The sequence below is a fragment of the Cynoglossus semilaevis genome, chromosome 2 (genome assembly GCF_000523025.1).
Source record: "Cynoglossus semilaevis isolate Cse_v1.0 chromosome 2, Cse_v1.0, whole genome shotgun sequence".
In the NCBI taxonomy this organism is placed as follows: Eukaryota; Metazoa; Chordata; class Actinopteri; order Pleuronectiformes; family Cynoglossidae; genus Cynoglossus; species Cynoglossus semilaevis.
In genome coordinates this window covers 10,044,974-10,065,611 of record NC_024308.1, presented here as the reverse complement: position 1 = coordinate 10,065,611, position 20,638 = coordinate 10,044,974, and the positions used below count along the sequence as shown (strand labels likewise).

The following is a 20,638-nucleotide window of genomic DNA, read 5'->3' as shown; positions in this document are numbered from 1 at the left end:
TTCAAATGACCGTGTTAGAGTGATCTACATACATTAAGAACTGGATGTAGAATATTCTTATATTTTATACATATTGAACAATATATTTAATATAAACTCAACATATTTTATATACACATTATATGTTTGGGTACTCATTAAATGCATTGGACAATATTCAATTCTTACAGTATATGGTCACTACTACACACTATAAAATTATATTTATATATTTTTTCATTCACTCTTTGGACAGCCCTCTATTACAGAACTTATGGTATTTCCTACACAAAGCCCAAAGGTTAGAATGACTGTGGTTTTAGCCTTTTATAAGTATTTGCCACCGTGCTTATAAATGTTCTCATCTTTTTCCATCCACTAACTGAAGTCTGTTCAGTGGAACCATACCATAATCTTTTATCAAAGGTGATGCCTTCAGTGACCAGGGTTAATGGACAACTGCAGAGATGACTTTAACAGTGTAACAGTCAAAAGAATCACCACAATCACAGGAAGACGACAAAACACAGGCTTACCTGGAGCTGGTAGGAACAGACAGGCGACAGGGGAGAAGTTAACAAGACCCAGGTGTGGAAGGTTGACTAATCACTGAGGAGGGACAGGTGGATGAAGTCACAGCCCAATGCTACGTCCTAACACAAGGCAAAAACAACACAGTTTAAGACTTTTACACAGTACAACAGGTCATTGAACATGGCCCAGGTCTGGTTTTTCCACTTGGTAAAAACATTAGATTCATTAGGGTATAATGATTTAAGGAAATGTGAGAGTGATTTTCTATATTAATAATTCAGACATTTGAATGACAACATTATCCTCTGACTTTTGACGAAACATGTTAAAATTACCAGCACAGACTAAAACCAGTGGTTATAAATAGAGACAAAAAAAAATACAAAACTCCACAAAGACAGAAATCAGAAGTGTCTAGAGAACCGATACAGTCAGTCGGACGTTAAAATGAGTTCCGACCACATGTGGGTTCTCCTCTGTGTTGTGCTGCGTTAGGATGGGATGCAGTTGCTTTCATGGATTTGTTGACAGCAGGAAATTTTAAACTAAACTTGAGACACAACCTAAATTTAATTTAGATTTATGTGGATATATATACAATGCTGGGAAACGCTGGATGTAAACACGCTGTGTTTGTTTACAGCTAAATCTCATATGAACTCTTTGAGCTCTCCAGAACTTCGTTTAGTGATGAGTTTAGGCTAAAAATCACCCTGCACACTGCTCCTTCCTGTCTCCTCCATTCAGTACATTGACCTTCTCCAAGGTGGTTTTCCAATCGGGATTGAAACCATGACTATTGACTTCCCCCCGTAGCCCTCCACTACCTCCACATGTCCAGGGATAAGGGTGTGTTTATGTACAGGCTAAACAGGAAAAGACAGGAGACCATCACTGGACTTTGAATCTAGACCGTCGAGCTCAGTTCTGTTAAATACATGACTGTCTTTATGTCACCACGTTCACTCCGACTGAACTCTCTGTGAGTGCTGCATCGATGTGAAATAATCTGGATCCACATTCAGATAAGATAATCTAGGTTTTGGTGTTGATGTGTGCGTGGAACTGCAGTACTGCAGTAGTACGTGTGACAACCTGGACGGAAGGGGGGCGCTACAGAGTCCGTGCAGGGCCTCGCGAGCTGGTCAGACAGAAAAATAAATAGTGTCAGAAAAAGAGAGGCGAGGAAAGTGATTTTGTTTGAAGTTGCAGAGCTGCAGCGTGGAGCTGAAAGGCAGATGAATCATCCTGTTTCAGAAACCTGAACGCCGCCTTGTTAAGGATCAGTAATATGTGTTTTTGTGAGGCAGCAATAACACCGATTCAATACGTGATCCTCTGTGTGCACACACGAGCCGCTGTAACCCAACACAGCGCTCCGATGATGTCAGATTAGCATTAAGCGTGAGGCAGGGCCTGTGTGGGAACATGTGTGTGTCTGTGGTGAATAAGATGTCTGGTATTGTTTTTCGGGCAGTAACAGAAATGTAAACAGCGGAAGGTAGTGGCTGAGGGAGAATGGTAGAGCAAAGACTTCGCCTCGCGTGTGTTTGTGTGAATGCATAAGTGTGTGTGGTGGAGCAATGATGACATCAGCGGCTGGGCAGGTAGCAGGGGAAGGGGTTCTGGTCAGTGTGAAGGTCCGGGCTGTCACACAGACGTTGTCAGGTTGCACAGCGCGCTCAGAGCAGAACACTCAGCCGCTGGCAGCAGCCTAAAGACCGGCCGGTGGTGGTCTGCCAGAGCTGTCAGCTCCGTGGAGGCTTAAATGCTTTAGCACGGCAGTCTGGACGGAGACATGTAACAGTCTCAGCAAATGTTGGCGTTACATTCCAACATTAAAGGGTTTCCATCTCCACGCCACGGCCTCACTGGAAATAAATGGTGTGTACCTTTCTATGGTCAATTTAACATTTTGAGCTTGATTAAAATGTAGTGAGATTTTTTTTCCTTTGAAATAGAATTTGAATAGGTTGACTGCACTTCGAACATGTCCGCAAAAAATATTCAGATTACATTTAAACAATAAAGAAAGATGAGATTCTCAGTTTCTTTTACTTCTTTTAACAACAAACTTTTTTTTACCCATGAGGCCGATGAGACAATGACCTGCAGTAGGAAAGCACATCATTATGTTTTTTGACCACTAGGCGGCTGGTAGTGGAGTGAAGCCATTACAAGATACAGAGTTGATGGATTGGCACGTTGTTGAGTACGAGTGTTTGAATGAAAATATCTGACATTTCCACCTAATAACGGGATTGCTGTACGACACAGAGACAACTAGGGACAGAAAAACGTTCAGTTAAGGACATAGAACTAATCCGATTTACAAGGATACGTTGTTTTGATGGTCTACTGTTATGTGTGACATTTGTAATGTGTTGGATGGTTGGATTAGCGTCGACCCAGCCTTGTTTTTACAGATCACTGGTGGCCCAGCAGTTCAGGTTGAACCCCAGAGGTTTGGCTGTGCACCTGAGCCGGTGAACCAGACCGACAGAGGGCGAGTATAAAGAGTCTACTCTGCAGGAATCAATGAAGTCTCACCTTTATGGCTCAGTTGCATAGTTGGGACCACCAGTGAGAAGCAGGGTCCAAATGCAGGGCAGTGATGATGAAACCTCTCTCAGTCCAAAGCTCATCGATTCCCTTTCTCTATCAGAGCCGGGGGTCCTTGGATGTTTTTGTGTTCTGTCTTTGATCCCCGTCTCTCTTCTTCTTCGGTTCCCCCTCCTGGCGCAGACAAAGACTGCCTTCCCCACAAACGCAGCCACCGCCTTGAAGGGCCAAGCGTCAGGCTGTTGAGGGAAGAAGGCAGCAGGAGAGGAACTTGGAAGCTGTAAAGATGGATAGGAGAGAATATGAAAGGAGAGAAGTGATCAGAGAAGAGAATGATGCAGTTTCACCCACCCTGGAGGTACCCTGCAGCCCCCAGCTTTCAGTACGCCTCCCCCAGAAGACCGCATTCAGAGACTCACCTAATGAACACTCCTGCCCTCATTCAACCCCACAATGGAGCCCTTCACCGCCATTGAGGCCGCTCAAAATGGAGAATATCGCTCCAATTAAACCACGGGGACAATATACTGGGGTAGGTAAAGGGGAGGAGGTGTGTGTGAAATGCATGTGTGGATAAGGGGATGCAAGTTTAAGGAGGGTAATGAAAAGACCCAATGTAGCAGATCCCTTCGGAGGTTCACTGAAATGCCATCGCTCAATTAGGTGCCCATTCCCAACACAATGAGAACTCTTATCCTTCCCCAGGAAAATCTGGTGTGTGTTTGTGACTGGGTCGGTGTGTGTGTTTGTGTGTTTGCTTGAAGGACAAATAAGAAACAATGTAGGTAATTCTGGAGTTCAGTCCAGTAAGCACAAGAACAAACTCCAATGTGGGTGTAGTAAAAAGAACCAGGAACTGAATTTTAATTCAATTATAATTATTTAAGACAGGTTGACTATAAACCCTCACCAAAACAGCCTGAAACATGGAAAGAAAATGCACAAGTTCCCAAAAAATGTTTTTCTTTTTTTTTTTACAAATGTTTGGCGACACAAGAGACATTTATTTATTCTAGAATTAATTTTTGGTCATGAAACTGAAAGAATACCATTATTTAGGATTGTGTCTGGTGTTTTTACATCATAATATTCAATCAATCAAAAGAACAATAGTTTAAAAACATATTTTATCAGTAGATTATCAGTATCACAGATGAACAATTATTTTAAAATTCACATACTTTATAACTAAAAAATACCAAGAATGTGTGAGAGGCATGTCCAATGTTGATTTGTGCAGAGGTCTACACACGTCTGTAATGTGGAGCATCCCATTATTGACTGTGATGTTTAAAATACATCTGTAGAGACGTGACATTTGACAGAAGGCAGGAAGAGAAGCCAACAAAGGCCAGAACAAAGACACGGTGTGGGCCATAATAATGCAGCCCACCGGAGATCCTGCTCATCAATATGGCAGCTGTGGCGCTGACAGGGTTGAAGGTATGTTGTGCATGCACATGTAGCACCTGCAGCATCTACAGCATCTACAGCACCTACAGCACCTACAGCACCTACAGCACCTACAGCACCTACAGCACCTACAGCACCTACAGCACCTACAGCACCTACAGCACCTACAGCACCTACAGCACCTACAGCACCTACAGCAACACAGCGCTCCGATGATGTCAGATTAGCATTAAGCGTGAGGCAGGGCCTGTGTGGGAACATGTGTGTGTCTGTGGTGAATAAGATGTCTGGTATTGTTTTTCGGGCAGTAACAGAAATGTAAACAGCGGAAGGTAGTGGCTGAGGGAGAATGGTAGAGCAAAGACTTCGCCTCGCGTGTGTTTGTGTGAATGCATAAGTGTGTGTGGTGGAGCAATGATGACATCAGCGGCTGGGCAGGTAGCAGGGGAAGGGGTTCTGGTCAGTGTGAAGGTCCGGGCTGTCACACAGACGTTGTCAGGTTGCACAGCGCGCTCAGAGCAGAACACTCAGCCGCTGGCAGCAGCCTAAAGACCGGCCGGCGGGGGGCTGGCACATTAGGGTATAATGATTTAAGGAAATGTGAGAGTGATTTTCTATATTAATAATTCAGACATTTGAATGACAACATTATCCTCTGACTTTTGACGAAACATGTTAAAATTACCAGCACAGACTAAAACCAGTGGTTATAAATAGAGACAAAAAAAAATACAAAACTCCACAAAGACAGAAATCAGAAGTGTCTAGAGAACCGATACAGTCAGTCGGACGTTAAAATGAGTTCCGACCACATGTGGGTTCTCCTCTGTGTTGTGCTGCGTTAGGATGGGATGCAGTTGCTTTCATGGATTTGTTGACAGCAGGAAATTTTAAACTAAACTTGAGACACAACCTAAATTTAATTTAGATTTATGTGGATATATATACAATGCTGGGAAACGCTGGATGTAAACACGCTGTGTTTGTTTACAGCTAAATCTCATATGAACTCTTTGAGCTCTCCAGAACTTCGTTTAGTGATGAGTTTAGGCTAAAAATCACCCTGCACACTGCTCCTTCCTGTCTCCTCCATTCAGTACATTGACCTTCTCCAAGGTGGTTTTCCAATCGGGATTGAAACCATGACTATTGACTTCCCCCCGTAGCCCTCCACTACCTCCACATGTCCAGGGATAAGGGTGTGTTTATGTACAGGCTAAACAGGAAAAGACAGGAGACCATCACTGGACTTTGAATCTAGACCGTCGAGCTCAGTTCTGTTAAATACATGACTGTCTTTATGTCACCACGTTCACTCCGACTGAACTCTCTGTGAGTGCTGCATCGATGTGAAATAATCTGGATCCACATTCAGATAAGATAATCTAGGTTTTGGTGTTGATGTGTGCGTGGAACTGCAGTACTGCAGTAGTACGTGTGACAACCTGGACGGAAGGGGGGCGCTACAGAGTCCGTGCAGGGCCTCGCGAGCTGGTCAGACAGAAAAATAAATAGTGTCAGAAAAAGAGAGGCGAGGAAAGTGATTTTGTTTGAAGTTGCAGAGCTGCAGCGTGGAGCTGAAAGGCAGATGAATCATCCTGTTTCAGAAACCTGAACGCCGCCTTGTTAAGGATCAGTAATATGTGTTTTTGTGAGGCAGCAATAACACCGATTCAATACGTGATCCTCTGTGTGCACACACGAGCCGCTGTAACCCAACACAGCGCTCCGATGATGTCAGATTAGCATTAAGCGTGAGGCAGGGCCTGTGTGGGAACATGTGTGTGTCTGTGGTGAATAAGATGTCTGGTATTGTTTTTCGGGCAGTAACAGAAATGTAAACAGCGGAAGGTAGTGGCTGAGGGAGAATGGTAGAGCAAAGACTTCGCCTCGCGTGTGTTTGTGTGAATGCATAAGTGTGTGTGGTGGAGCAATGATGACATCAGCGGCTGGGCAGGTAGCAGGGGAAGGGGTTCTGGTCAGTGTGAAGGTCCGGGCTGTCACACAGACGTTGTCAGGTTGCACAGCGCGCTCAGAGCAGAACACTCAGCCGCTGGCAGCAGCCTAAAGACCGGCCGGTGGTGGTCTGCCAGAGCTGTCAGCTCCGTGGAGGCTTAAATGCTTTAGCACGGCAGTCTGGACGGAGACATGTAACAGTCTCAGCAAATGTTGGCGTTACATTCCAACATTAAAGGGTTTCCATCTCCACGCCACGGCCTCACTGGAAATAAATGGTGTGTACCTTTCTATGGTCAATTTAACATTTTGAGCTTGATTAAAATGTAGTGAGATTTTTTTTCCTTTGAAATAGAATTTGAATAGGTTGACTGCACTTCGAACATGTCCGCAAAAAATATTCAGATTACATTTAAACAATAAAGAAAGATGAGATTCTCAGTTTCTTTTACTTCTTTTAACAACAAACTTTTTTTTACCCATGAGGCCGATGAGACAATGACCTGCAGTAGGAAAGCACATCATTATGTTTTTTGACCACTAGGCGGCTGGTAGTGGAGTGAAGCCATTACAAGATACAGAGTTGATGGATTGGCACGTTGTTGAGTACGAGTGTTTGAATGAAAATATCTGACATTTCCACCTAATAACGGGATTGCTGTACGACACAGAGACAACTAGGGACAGAAAAACGTTCAGTTAAGGACATAGAACTAATCCGATTTACAAGGATACGTTGTTTTGATGGTCTACTGTTATGTGTGACATTTGTAATGTGTTGGATGGTTGGATTAGCGTCGACCCAGCCTTGTTTTTACAGATCACTGGTGGCCCAGCAGTTCAGGTTGAACCCCAGAGGTTTGGCTGTGCACCTGAGCCGGTGAACCAGACCGACAGAGGGCGAGTATAAAGAGTCTACTCTGCAGGAATCAATGAAGTCTCACCTTTATGGCTCAGTTGCATAGTTGGGACCACCAGTGAGAAGCAGGGTCCAAATGCAGGGCAGTGATGATGAAACCTCTCTCAGTCCAAAGCTCATCGATTCTCTTTCTCTATCAGAGCAGAGGGTCCTTGGATGTTTTTGTGTTCTGTCTTTGATCCCCGTCTCTCTTCTTCTTCGGTTCCCCCTCCTGGCGCAGACAAAGACTGCCTTCCCCACAAACGCAGCCACCGCCTTGAAGGGCCAAGCGTCAGGCTGTTGAGGGAAGAAGGCAGCAGGAGAGGAACTTGGAAGCTGTAAAGATGGATAGGAGAGAATATGAAAGGAGAGAAGTGATCAGAGAAGAGAATGATGCAGTTTCACCCACCCTGGAGGTACCCTGCAGCCCCCAGCTTTCAGTACGCCTCCCCCAGAAGACCGCATTCAGAGACTCACCTAATGAACACTCCTGCCCTCATTCAACCCCACAATGGAGCCCTTCACCGCCATTGAGGCCGCTCAAAATGGAGAATATCGCTCCAATTAAACCACGGGGACAATATACTGGGGTAGGTAAAGGGGAGGAGGTGTGTGTGAAATGCATGTGTGGATAAGGGGATGCAAGTTTAAGGAGGGTAATGAAAAGACCCAATGTAGCAGATCCCTTCGGAGGTTCACTGAAATGCCATCGCTCAATTAGGTGCCCATTCCCAACACAATGAGAACTCTTATCCTTCCCCAGGAAAATCTGGTGTGTGTTTGTGACTGGGTCGGTGTGTGTGTTTGTGTGTTTGCTTGAAGGACAAATAAGAAACAATGTAGGTAATTCTGGAGTTCAGTCCAGTAAGCACAAGAACAAACTCCAATGTGGGTGTAGTAAAAAGAACCAGGAACTGAATTTTAATTCAATTATAATTATTTAAGACAGGTTGACTATAAACCCTCACCAAAACAGCCTGAAACATGGAAAGAAAATGCACAAGTTCCCAAAAAATGTTTTTCTTTTTTTTTTTTACAAATGTTTGGCGACACAAGAGACATTTATTTATTCTAGAATTAATTTTTGGTCATGAAACTGAAAGAATACCATTATTTAGGATTGTGTCTGGTGTTTTTACATCATAATATTCAATCAATCAAAAGAACAATAGTTTAAAAACATATTTTATCAGTAGATTATCAGTATCACAGATGAACAATTATTTTAAAATTCACATACTTTATAACTAAAAAATACCAAGAATGTGTGAGAGGCATGTCCAATGTTGATTTGTGCAGAGGTCTACACACGTCTGTAATGTGGAGCATCCCATTATTGACTGTGATGTTTAAAATACATCTGTAGAGACGTGACATTTGACAGAAGGCAGGAAGAGAAGCCAACAAAGGCCAGAACAAAGACACGGTGTGGGCCATAATAATGCAGCCCACCGGAGATCCTGCTCATCAATATGGCAGCTGTGGCGCTGACAGGGTTGAAGGTATGTTGTGCATGCACATGTAGCACCTGCAGCATCTGCAGCACCTACAGCACCTACAGCATCTACAGCACCTACAGCACCTACAGCACATGCAGCACATCCTCGTATTTACTCGTGTGTCCACTTAGTTTAAGGTGTAAACAAGAGCTGTTGTCAGACATTCCACACGTCAGGCTGCCGTCTTAAGGTATGTATGTGTCTCTGCCGGCCCGTGCTGTCTCTCTGTGGAAATGAAAAGTCAATCAACCAGTCTGTCACGGGAGCAGAATGCACACTCTGCCCGAGGATCAATGCCCATCACTCCTGGGACCTGGGCTCAGTCAGTGAGGGCAGCCTAACCCCGCAAAGCTGCAAAGATCCTTTACACGGCTCTGACAGCTGACTTCACGAGTCACCTCTGTGTGTGTGTGTGTGTGTGTGTGTGTGTGTGCTGGACTCTCTGCTGTGTGTAATTTGCCATTTTATTAAGCAGTTGTGCTATAATACATTGATAATCGTGTCTATATTTGACAGTTTGAAACATATAACAGATTTTCTTTGGAATGTTGGAGGTCAAGAATGGATCTCTGATTGGCAGAATCATTAACACTGTCTTTTACAAATTGGCATCTCAAGTTTATTGCTAGAACTCACACGGTACTTCACAAAAGAAAAGTGATACGTCATGCTGTTGTAGTATTTCTGACAGATCTAAAGATTGTGTTAATGGTCAGCAAGAACGGCCATCTTTAATTGCAATTAATGGATTTAGATTTTCCTGAGCCTGGAAAGTTCAAGTGAATTACTAATGTAATCATGAGTACGATGTCATTCAACATTGTGAGCATGAATTAGTTAAACCTGGCTGCAATTTAAATAATAATAAACCATGAGCATGATGTAGAATATTGTTTGCCAAAGACTGGGTCGTGGACCTCAGGTGGGTCGCAAGAGATTTTTGTTTTGGGTCGTCTCGCATCATGTTTCCCAGGAGTTTACAAATAATGTCTATTGACTTGGGCCGCAAAGGTTTTTTTTAAATAACAAACTCATGACTATTGAAATTGAGTGGTCGATTTAAGAAAAACAAATGCACATTTTATACAAATATTGCTCACATTTTACCCTAACCGTAACATGAGTCTACGATTTAGGATCACCGGTGCATCATCTAATAAAATGAGCACACGCTCTACTTTAACTACTGCGCAATTGAATAAAATGAGAGTGCGATTGTGCAAATTGATGCCCTCAAATATATCGCTAAATATATTACTTTGACGAACTGATGAAGAATGTCAGATTTGGTTGCGTGGCAATTCTTTTTCTGTTATTCTGCGTATTTTAAACTTTTGCCAAAGTAAGGATGCTTGTATTTGTATCTTTATCAAAGTGACCAGGACAGTCTCAGTGCTCATCACAAATGCCACAATGTAATGCTCAACCTTTTGGCCTCTGTCCAAAGTCTCTGGACAATTTACTATTCCAGTATTTTCTTCAAATGAAAAAAAAGAAGAAAAAGCACCACATAAATATCTGCTAATATTCCACGGTCCCTCAGTCAAGTGGAACTGGGAGTCGTACTAAATCAGAGGCAGAAAGAGACGTTGCACCACTGAGTGTGCGCTGGCTTTGTGTGTGAACTCCCTTTGGTGTGTGAAAGTCTGTGTTTTTTTGCCTGAGTGTGTATGACTCCATCAGGTGTGGGAGGGAATTCCCTCTCTCTCTCTCTCTTTTTCATTCTTCTTCATTCTCAGCATCTTTCTGGCTGGTGTTGGCACAGGCCTCCTCCTCGCCTCTACTCCAGTTCCTGTGGCCTCCCAGGGCTTCCTTTAGCCGTTAAGACATAGCACTGCCGAGGGACTGGGAATACGGTGGTGGGGGTGAAGATTTGGAGGTGAGGCGGATATCATGTTCTCGTTCTCTCTCCTACTACAGATTTATGGGGGCTCAGTCCTTCTCTAAATATTTGCCTTTCCCTCTGTATGCTGGGAGATTGATGGCCTTTGATGTGGGGGGTTAGAGTGTAGGGCTGGGTGGTTGGAGGTACACAGGCGCAGGGTGCAAGGATGGAAGACGGGACGTGTATATGGATCGGTAAAGACCCAGTGTAGTATCAACATGCAGAGAGGTCAGTGGTGCTACAGTAAGTGGACGCTGTTCTGAAGGATGAGGTCAGTGGCTCCACCAAGTAGCTACTGAGCAATATAACACACACGCACACACACACATATATGTATGTATGTATGTATATATATATATATATATAGTATATATATAATGTAAATACAACACATTTAATATATGTCACTTTTATATATGTCACTCTGCTTCAATCTACAGTTACTCTGTGATTAACCAGAATTAACATTTTAATCCTTAGACACCCCCACTTGTATCACAGACCAAAATTGTTCAATGTTACATAATTACTGTCAATAAGAAAATATACAGTTAAATCAGGTCCCATCTAAGGAACTTTCCATAGTCACCAAGGTTCAAGACTACCAACAACTATGTATGATTATATAAATATAAACATTTCCTGCAGAAGAGACCAGTATACAGTCTATGATAGGAAACATTATACAGTTCTCATAGAATGACCTGAACCCATAGCGTGGAGTGGCTCAATGACCTTCAGTAGTTTATGTTGCAACGTACCTGTGATGATATTTTGAGCATGTTTGGGGGAAAAAATCTGTGTTCTTAGATTTGTTTTAAAACAGCCTGGGTAGAAAGAGAAGAATAAATGATTGACTGAACATGTTCCAGTAAACTCTTTTTTACCGTCTCTGTGACCTACAGTAACTGCTGGAGTCATCATTAATCTAAATGTTCAGTTTGGCCACATCAGAGAAACGCTGCTCCAAATAATCCCATTAAAGGTCAATCACAAGTTAGACAAACATCTGTTATAAAAACTCCATCTTTCACTGAGTCCCATTTGTACATAATTGGTTTCAGGTTGCCAGATCTTCTCCCAGATCCCAAAGATTTTGCATCATCTGGAGTCAAACGTGCACATGTCTGTTCAGCCTTCAAATAGGAGAATCGTGGTTTTCTCTTTAAAGAGGAAATTGAATTCCCTGACGGAAAATTACACATTATTGAAGACAATGATGTGTATAATAAATTTGGGTAGCAACCATATGCTGTCTGTCATTTTGTCTGTACATCTGAACAACAATCAACCTGGCGCTTCACTGTAAATGCAAATAATTGCTTGGAAAACTAGAGGTGAAAGAACATGAAGTAATTTCAAAGACACCGTTCCACAGAAATTGGCTCATATTTCTGTGTACACACACACGTGTGCATCACACAGACACACACACACACACCCTCTTGTGCTCTTCACAGTTAACAGCTCAGTGTCAGGGGGTAAGTACTGGGGCCCTACCTCTGCACCCCATTGAGTGGGGGAGCTTCCACCCTACAAACACAGATGTGCATTCATGCTGAGTTTTCTGCTTAATCACACAGATACAAATGCAGACATGCAATATCAATCACAAACCCCAGGATGCACATCTATCTGCAGAACTCAGAGATGCTTCAAAACACCAACGCTGAGGTCATCTCTGGTTCCTATTTAGCCTGATGCTCCCGAGGCAGACATTGCTCTCGTAGCGCTGCGCTAGTGACACAAAGGAGTAGGAACCACAGGGTCATTGGGATGACGGATGGTCAAATTCACAGGAAACTCCAGAAACATTCTTCCCCAAATTATGCTATTAGCTTCTTTAGGTAGCAGAGTCAGACTCAAAGGGAGAGCGAGAGACACAGGGCAAGAGAGAGAGAGGGAGAGAGAAAGGGAAGAAAAACAAGCTGGGACATTCTGTGTGGGTAGACAGGCCTTAAAACAACAGAAAGAGAAAGGAACTTGTAGCCGCTTGGCCTCCTGTTCTTTAGCGGAATGCAGTGCAGTGGCATTTACATGTTGGCTGTGATTTATTGAAGCTGGCGTCCCCCCTCTGTTTCTGTCAATACAACATTCTCAGTGCCAGGAACAGGCCATAAGCCCAAGGAGACAGTGGGCCTGGGCCATTCTCCCTCTCCCCTGCACCTGTTCCCCTCACTGAGGGAAAATAAGAGCCTGTAATTATGTGTGAAAGGGCCTCTGTCAGAGAGCTGGTGTGATAGTGTCAATCCGCTAATGTTTACTGTGTGATGGACCGCATGACCTTATGACCTAAGGGGCTTGGTGGAAGGATTTGCTGCGTGAAATAGCAGGCAATTACATGGGTTTGGTGAGTGTGTGCATATATGTTATAATGTGTGTGTATTATTGATTGTTTATTGTTGTTTTTTTTATTTTTAAAGGTTACAAAAAAAGCTACATACAGTAGACAGACATGGATACTTCACTGATGTGTTGTTCGATTTTTAATTTTCTGTTTCCTGCTATTGTGAAAGTCAATGATGGCTTTTATGCATAGTTTAAAAAATAAATAAAACAAATCAAACTGTGTGTGTAAACCCCTCAACAACACACAGGCAGATGGGAGCCAAACCTGGTTAGCTTATACGTTTCTAATGTCCATCTTCTCTTCCTGCCTGGTGACTCTATCGCCAACATCCTCTGTGGACCTATAATTAAAAAAATGTTCCAAACAGGGATGTCAAAATAAAAGCCTTATTTGCGTTACTTAGTTCAAAACATTTTAACATGTGAGCAGAATGACCTGCATTAAATATCCAATAATTCCACCGTCCATCCATCTGCAGCTTAAAGTACCATCTCAACACCCAGGATGCATTTCTGCAGTTGACTCTTTAACTCCTGGTCAGTGGTCTAGCTTCCATCAGAACAGCGTCACCTAGTGCAGGGCAGTAAGAAAATCTACGACTTTATGAAGCAAATTTTAATGATAGATTTTGCATATTTTTCTTGAAATATTTCCTTATTAACAATTTGTCAGTTTGTCTATTAGGGATGTTGATTTATCTGAAATCATCACAATTATTACTAGATTTCAAGCTCTAGTATATCAGTGTGAACGTCATCGCCTCAGGGTCAGGTTCTCCACAGCAGCAGGACTTAAGTTGAGAATGACTGCAGTGGGAATAAGTGCAGTTATTAAACACCGCTGTCTGTTTTTATGGTAACATATTCACAGGGCCGATGAAAGCTGTGCTAACAATAGAAGCTCTGACATCTTTGTCCTGGAAAATACAGCCCACCTCAAGTGGAATGAGGAAAGAGCAAACAGAGGGAAAGTAGGGCAGGAGTGGGGCTAGTCCTGCTGCGTTGTGTGGAGGGGGAACGGTATTTGTCATTTATGCATGAGAAGGAGTGGGAAGAAGTTATTTTAGTTTTTGACAGGAAGTGTGTCTGTACTTTATATCTGTGGGTATAGGTGTGTGTGTGTGTGTGTGACCTGACAGTGGGCTGCGTACACAGGAAACCACAGAAAGCTAACATTTATGTCCATAAAATGAGGGGCAGCTTTTGCTCCACCTGCTCGATGCACAGCAAATGACAAAGCACAGTGTGGAGAAAAAATAACCGACAATTTCTACATCCTGCGCTAACTTCATAAACCGTCCGACCCCGTGCGCGCGCGTGCGTGTGTCTGACTGTGTGCTGCAGGTCTGCGTGAATGAGTCACAGCCAGGCTGCAGGTGATTGGTCAGGAAGTGGTCATGTCATTATCTCTAATTGAGGGGTAATTGTAGAGCTGAGTGTACTGTACTGTATGTGTCAGTGTGTAGGTGTGTGTGTGTGTTTCTATGTGTCTCTGTTTGTGTTTAGGTGTATGCAGAGTGGAAAATTACATCTAGAGTTTAGGCTCGCTGTGATTAAAAACAAAACTGAGTAAACACTGGGCTTTGGTGGGCAGCAGTGGGAACAGCAAAATGCATTGTATGCAGCTGGCGTGTGTGTGTGTGTGTGTGTGTTCTAATGTGTTGGTGTATGTGTGCTCCTCTGGTTGGCCTGCAGACATGTCCTGTCAGTCCACTGTGTTCTGTGTGGATACAGCTTTCCTTTTATCTGTCAATCACTGACTGTTAGCTTCCTGCTGTAACTGCCTCAGACATATTTTGTCCAAATTGCGATATCTGCCCAAACCAATCACTGTGGCTTCTTTTGGACACTTGTTACACATGAATGCTATTTTAGAGTTTAAATAAAACAAATAATGAGTGAGGTAATTATGCTAAGATGCTAACTAGCTAACACAAAAGCCAATGTTTTACCCGGAAATTACCTATATTTTCCTCTTTTGGTTTCTGAAATATACTTGTACATGTAAAGGAAAACTAAATATATTTGTTTTTACAAAATTTGCAACTTTAATCAATGCTCTAATGATTGTTCTGTGTTGTCAGTCCCAGGTTCTAGTCTAGTCTCCTCTCTGTTTCCTTACCATCCTGATGTTGAAGACACTCGTCCTGACTACCTTTGTCTTTCTGTCTGTCTGTGTGGGTGCTGACCAGGTTTACCGAGTAAAGTGACCAGTTTTTACTAAATGAGTTAGCATTTTGGCTAAAGCTAGCTGAAACCGTTGACTTGCTTTCTGTGCATTCCTTTCATTTTCATTCCATTTTTCTGTTAGTCCACAATTCATTGATAGAATTCCCTCCCAAAGCTTACACCTTCTCTGAGTACAGATCTAATTAAAATGCCATTANNNTCTGCTGGTCTACGTGCGTGTTAGCGTGAAACCCATCTCTTTACCTCTCCTTTCTCTCTCTTCACCTCCATTAATATGCTCTCTTGACCCACCTACCCTGCCCCCCCAACAACCCCTTTTGTGTGGCAAAAAACGGAGACATAGACACTGAGAGAGTGACGTAGGGCCAGAGATGGAGGCAGACGGGGGGGGTTGGGGGTGGGGAGGGGCAGAAAGAGAGGTACACCAGACCTTGTTGTTGACGACTAATTGTCTCAGTCCTGGGGGTGGGGGGGCATGTCCTTAACATCAGGAGAGTTTCCAAAAGAGCTTCACTCTTCACTCCTCTTAGCTACGCGACCACATCATCACAACCTTTACCACACGCACTTTTTACAACTTTCTTCCCTGTATTTGTCTTCGCTCTGGCCACTAACCCACGTCAGTGTATTTATTATTTTTCGTTTATGGAACCAGTCCTTAAAAAAGGACACTGACAAATAATTTAATAAAATATAACAGCTCATTATGTCTGGTTTCCAGAATAACAAGGTGAAACTCTCTGAAATTATTTTAATATTTTCAGCGTGTAAAGTCATTAGATATCCATCCACAAAGTTTTAATGCAGAACACCCAGTTTCTCTCTCCTCCCCCCTCCCCTCTCTTGTTCCTCCCCCACCTCCCCCACTCCCCTCCATTCACCTAATAAGTGGCAGTGACTGTGTCATTGTATTATGACTGGTGGGGTGACCCCCCCCCAACTGGGGGGGGGGGGGGGGGGGGTTGAGAGTAGGAGTTTTGAGAGAATAGAGTTGGGGGGCTCAGAGGGTAATAAGGTGGGACAGAGCGTGGTCGAGTGTTCCAACCCCACTTGGCTTCACTGTGGCCTTCATAGTGTCAGTGTCTCACTCAGGATTTTTCATGTTCCCTCTGAAGTTCCCTCTACATTTAAGAGGGTCAGTTTTTTCATCAGATTTACTGTTCTTCAGTACAGCTCCATCTAATGTGTAACCATGTGTAACCAGGTGTAACCATGTGTAACCACGGGAGAGTTCACCACCAGTGACTATTTATTAACCAGGCAGTGATGCAGTGGTCAGGGTGATCAATCAATACTATAAGTTTGGGACACATTATGAGGTGGTACCATATACTTTTTTAAAATGATTAAAATAATTTAGTTTTTAATTTAAATAATTTGAAAATGGTATTTGTATATATACTGTATATACATATATTGTATATTGGCACAGTAGTTATTATTTATTAAAATATCAATGCACACAATACAGGGCTAAAATCTTTGGGTTACACTAAATGGCTCCACACAGTAACACCTGTCTCTACATTCCCTCTGAACTGTGTTTATCTCTGAAATCCCTCACCATTGCATTTCACTAGTCAGTCAAAAGTAGTTTGTAATTTTAAAAAAATAGCAGTATAGTAGTAAATAGTAGTATATTAGTAAGTCTGTTTAATTAGTGATGTACAGCAATCTGACTGCAACAATTAGTACATTTTCTTTTCTGAATAAACTGAAAAACATGTTTTTAATAATGTAAAGTGATTGTCAGCACCTGCTCTGTGTGTCCTCTGAGTCTCCGTCTACTCACCTGGTTTTGTGGTTGAAGCAACATGATGAGGACCTTCATCTGTTGGAACATCAGGAGACTCTCTTCCTCATGGGAACAAAAAGACAGAGCAAAGATATATGTCAGGGGACAACTGTGACACTTACATATGTGTGTGTGTGTGTGTATCACTGTCGCTGCTGTCACCCAGACTTCTTTCTGCAGCAGCAGCAGCAGCAGCTGTCACAGTGGTAGGGAAACATTAACATAAGTAAGCCCTCTACTGACAACTCCTCAGCCTCTCTCCACTCAGAATGCACTCTTTTTCACATTTTCTCTTTTAATCTTTTGCAGCATCCCCTCGGTCTCTGTCTCTCTTTGATTCTCCATATTTCTATCAATGTGGGAAAACATCATTGTCACGGAGAGAGGCATGACAACAATGAAGGGGCTGCAAATCACACCAATTGTTAGTGCTGGACCCGGTAGACGGGGAGAGGGCTAATGTAATTGTCCAAGCTCTTGTCACCGTTGATATAGGCTCTCCAGAAGCCAGGGTGATTGAGCTAAAAGCTATCTCTAGGCCAAGTAATTAGACACACCATTGAGGGAGGCATTAGCTCTGGCTGCCGACACCATGTCCCTCACGCTGTGTGAATACGTACACAGATGCACACACCGCGCTAGCACGCCACTCTGGGTGTTATTCAAACCATTAGCCCGGAGCATAATGTTCCAGGTTGGGAACACGTTGATGAGTGAATTTGTATATGTTTATCTGGGAGAGAGAGGGACCGTGGGCGGCCTCTTTTGTTTGTGTGAACCTGCCTGGGATTTTTTTTTTCACGTATCATCACTGCTGGCTCTCCCTGCCGCCTGACACAGGCTGCCTAAGATCGAGTTGAGGTACTGCAACGCACTTGACTCCTCGAAAGCATCCTGTGTTCCACATCTCTCACCGTGACACCGTGCTCCCCCATTAAATCAATTAAGCCAATCCAGCACTCAGCTGAAAACAGACATGGCACTGTGCCTCCATGTACTTCAGTGGCATTCTAACCTGAACCCATGGGAATTGGACTGAAGTGTGTCGGATTGTTTATGTATATTCTCTCCGACATGTAACGCTTCCTGTAGAGGTTTGTTTATATTTGAGACCTTTATTATGAATCACACGTTATAAGGTTTGAATAATTTATCAAAAGTATTTCCATGTTTTTTTATGTTGCATTTACAGGTGTGTTGGTTGTGTTGACCATCTTCCCTGACAAACTGTGGAAATAAGAGTAATGGTATTGATAGTTAGGTGTCCACTTTTATTCATGATTCAGTTTGAGTGACACAACAGAACCAAAGGGTTGAGTACAACCCAGGTCCCTAGGATTCCAGCCCTGATTACATTAGGTCAGGGGTCACAACTATATTTGTCAAAGGGCCAGAATTTCTGGGCAGACACCTTGGGGGTGGACACTCAAATTTAAACAAAATCATGTTTTTGTTTGTTTTTGTTGCTATAACAGGCAGTCACACAAGACAGTTTCTTCTTGATCCTCACAATTTTGGAATGCAGTCACGGCCAGATTAGACAGTTCGAGGCACAGGATTTGGCCCGGGGGCCACCAGTTGATAACTATACTAGGTGTTGGGCGGATACATAGTGTAGCAGTTATCACGCCTGCTTACACAGGCCTTACAGGCAGAATGTTCTGGGTTTTAGCCCCAGAGGAACCACATACTTAGCGCCATCAAGAGGCAGCTTGTTGCAGCAGATCTGCTGTTAACACCCCCGCTCCCCCCGAACCCCCAGTGTGGGATCAATAAAGTTCAAATTACGAGTTATCTAGAAACCCTGTGCACTTCAGTTCCACTAAATGGACATTAACGTTATGTTCAGGTAGCACGACCCAAATACAGCACTCGAGAGAAGAAGTAATCAGGAAAACTCACCGAATCAGGACCAGGCAAAAAAAAAAAAAACAAGGAACCAGAAAGACAACGGTAACAAAAGTACAAGGATTAAATCCACAGGAGCTACAAACACAGAACAATGAGCTGACAGGTCTGTATACCCAGGACACCAGGTGACACCAGTGACACTGATGAGCACAGGTGAGTGTGATGACAATGATTAACACAGAGAAACAGGCAGCAGAGCAGGGAGACAGACAGACGGACAGACAGACGGACGGAGAAGACAGACAGACAGACAGACAGAAGGACAGACAGACAGTCAGACAGACAGAAGGACAGTCAGACAGACAGACGGACAGACAGACAGACAGACAGACAGACAGACAGTCAGACAGACAGACGGACAGACAGACAGACCTCACAACTACTTTCCAACCATATTGCTGAGAATCGGTTGCCAGATCCCAAAACCTCCCCCGTTTGCTCTCTTCAGTCATTACCTAAGACTTTCCCTCTGCCGTCTGAGCTAACAAGACCTGGTTTCTGGTTTTCTTGGCTGTTTTCTCTTTATTTTATCGCACATAAAAGTTTTAGAGCCACTGTAACTCGGTAAAAACAGGATCTAATGTTCATTCATTTTGTTCATAGGAAGGAATTAAAACCAGAATAATTATAGAAATATTAAACACTGTCTTTTCTCACTGACCAAACCTATAATCATTCTACCCTGTAATAAAAAGTAGGAATACTTTAAATGTAATACTTTAAGAAGTAGAAACACCATTTGTAACGTTCCGCTCGGTCTCCTCAGACACAGTTATAAAATCACAGTAGTCGGAAAATCAATAGATAAAAACACAAGGATCAGTTTGTTATAAAAACTAGCTGATATGCATTTTTATTAATTAACTTTTCTCACTAGTTCATCAAATCTATTCTTGCACAATATTTCCACACACTCGCAGCCCTCCGCTGTACACTGACTCGTAGCCAGTGAATGATTTAATATAACGTTCTGTATTTTTAAATGTCATAACTCATCAACAGTTCATCATTTTTTCCAACTGTCAGCACTGCTTTTTTTATCTATGTAAAGATATTCTCATTTTACACTTTATAACAATGGCCATTTTACGTCACTTGTCAAAATACTGATTTCTTACAAAACTAAAAAAATAAAATAAAATACAATGGTGTTGATTCATTGATTCAGTTTGAATACTCCTCTCACCACTTTCCACCATGGAGCCCAAAGAAAACATGTACTTTGAACCCATGTCAGCCTGTTAAGATGTCAGCCACGAGGACTTTCATGTCTCGGGCTGTCTCAGGTGTCAACAGACTATAAAAGTGTAACAATCACTTTGTAGTTCGAACATCCATAAAAGATTGGTGGCACAGGCGATGACTTAGATTTACCCAGCCAGCACTGGGGCGACCTCAGGGAGGTTTCTGTTTAAGCCCAGGCCAAGTGGGAAGTACTAAAACCTCTAAAATCATTCCCTCTCTCTCTCTCCATTTTCCATCACTCACTCCTCTCCCCCATTTCTCCCTTGCCTGCTCCCTTTTTATGGGGACACTGGACTCCCTGACAGTTTGTTTTAAATTTGACCATGCAGATGTTTCTCCGGGTGACTGACTTTTATAGTTCAGAGAAGATTATATCAGCTTTCCCTAAGATTGTGTTACTGTATTTAAAAATGACTGGTGAG

The 20,638-nt window shown here is 42.9% G+C and overlaps 2 long non-coding RNA genes across 3 annotated transcripts in view; both read right to left on the bottom strand.

The window, feature by feature from the left end:
- The window catches only part of LOC103397885 (uncharacterized), a 6,740-nt gene extending 3,539 nt beyond the window's left edge, over positions 1-3,201 (bottom strand). For both annotated transcript variants that reach the window (XR_003049248.1, XR_523470.3), the window contains exons 1-2: positions 3,064-3,201; positions 516-632 (exon numbers count right to left, since the gene is read on the bottom strand). This is a non-coding gene — a long non-coding RNA (uncharacterized LOC103397885). The remainder of the gene's footprint in view (positions 1-515; positions 633-3,063) is intronic.
- Positions 3,202-6,327: 3,126 nt separating this feature from the next.
- Positions 6,328-19,111, bottom strand: LOC112486773 (uncharacterized). The gene is made up of 3 exons (XR_003049249.1): positions 18,963-19,111; positions 17,058-17,119; positions 6,328-7,678 (listed from the first exon to the last, which is right to left on the bottom strand). It is a non-coding gene; the product is annotated as an uncharacterized LOC112486773 (long non-coding RNA).
- Between the last annotated feature and the right edge of the window lie 1,527 nt (positions 19,112-20,638).